The following is a 1,643-nucleotide window of genomic DNA, read 5'->3' as shown; positions in this document are numbered from 1 at the left end:
AGCGTGCTTATGCAACTTAAGTCTGACCATAAGCTTAAGCAAAAACATGTAAGGCCAGCCACTCACTATCAGATGAACCTTATGGCGCGACCAGGCAGCTCGGCAGCTAGGATCGGAAAGCCACCTTTACAGGCGGACTTGATCAAGTCTATACCTGACCTAACTCGAATGTACCTAACACTCACCCCATCTTTCCCTTCCCCTCCTTATCTCTCCTCCCCTTCCCCTCAATACCTCCTCTCCTTCCCTCTTTGTCTCTCCTCCATTCCTCCTCTGTCTCTCCCTGTTTGTTGTCAGTTAGGGTTCAGCCCAGCTTCTCAAAGGCCCCGCCTTGACCACCAAGCAGAATGGGATCATGCCCCTCCCCCCGGCCACATAGGGGCTCACGACCCTACTCCTCGTATAGGGTACCCCGCCCGAATAACGGACCCCATTGCCCGCATCGTGCAAGAAGTGAGAGCAAGACACCAAAGGGGGTTGGATTCGACTGCTTGGATCCCGTCACCGTCCCGCGGGACACGGGACAAACGTCAGGCGTGGTGGGAAAGGAACTCGGGACTGAAGAGAAGATCGTACCACGGCTGGACCTAGACCCGTCCCGTGCGTTAAGTTCGGTACAATGGCTGGACTTATAAGTTCGGTACAATACAGGGTTAAATGTATGTCCTTCAAAATTAGTTCTTCGACAGATCGTTCGTTTGTACGTGATACGCAAAATTTCACTCGATTTTCGTAAATTTCAGGTCTAAACAAGTGAAATTAGCGCAAATATACGTATATCGTACGCACGCAACCATATGTCAAAAGATCAGGTTTGAAGATCATCAAGTTATGAGACTTAAGGTTATGAGATAGAAACACACTATCACATCACGTGAGGGCAATGTGGTGGGATTACCTTGATAATTACTCATGTTTTACTCGTAAAAAAACAATACCTAAAAATTGAATGAAAACTCACAATGATGTTCGATGTAGTTCGAAATGGTCTTAGTTTATAATGGAAAGTAACATGTACAACAAGCCGAGGGGGGTGCTTTCTAAAGCACGAATTGAGAGAGAAATATGCCTTCTAAAGCTTGAATTGAGAAAGAAATATGCCTTCTAAAGCACGAATTGAAAGAGAAATCTCCTTGAGACAGCATAATTCGAGAATTGTGCTTTCTAAAGCATTCATTGATAACAGCACAAAACTGAAGAGAATTGAGGATTCTCATGTAAAAGATAATGACTCCCCGATAATTTAATCATAGAGATTAGAAAAAATTAACCGTACCGTTTTTTTTTTTTTTTTAACCTTCTAAAGCACGAATTGAGAAAGAAATATGCCTTCTAAAGCACGAATTGAGAAAGAAATATGCCTTCTAAAGCACGAATTGAGAAAGAAATATGCCTTCTAAAGCACGAATTGAGAAAGAAATATGCCTTCTAAAGCACGAATTGAGAAAGAAATATGCCTTCTAAAGCACGAATTGAGAAAGAAATATGCCTTCTAAAGCACGAATTGAGAGAGAAATCTCCTTGAGACAGCATAGTTCGAGAATTGTGCTTGAGACAGCACTCCCTCGGCCAAACAAAATACAGGGGAAACAAGTAAAATAACCGACAGGAATTGTACGACTTTCAAAAGGTGATTTAATTTT

The 1,643-nt window shown here is 42.8% G+C and overlaps 1 long non-coding RNA gene across 1 annotated transcript; it reads right to left on the bottom strand.

Moving 5' to 3' along the window:
* Window positions 1–968: 968 nt before the first annotated feature.
* Window positions 969–1,375, bottom strand: LOC113472787. Its single transcript, XR_003394961.1, has 2 exons — window positions 1,298–1,375; window positions 969–1,101 (listed from the first exon to the last, which is right to left on the bottom strand). It is a non-coding gene; the product is annotated as an uncharacterized LOC113472787 (long non-coding RNA).
* Window positions 1,376–1,643: the final 268 nt, after the last annotated feature.

This window comes from Diaphorina citri, unplaced genomic scaffold, assembly GCF_000475195.1.
Source record: "Diaphorina citri unplaced genomic scaffold, Diaci psyllid genome assembly version 1.1 scaffold8485, whole genome shotgun sequence".
NCBI lineage: Eukaryota > Metazoa > Arthropoda > Insecta > Hemiptera > Psyllidae > Diaphorina > Diaphorina citri.
The sequence above is the reverse complement of the archived record's forward strand: the minus strand, read 5'-3'. Positions and strand labels throughout refer to the sequence as shown.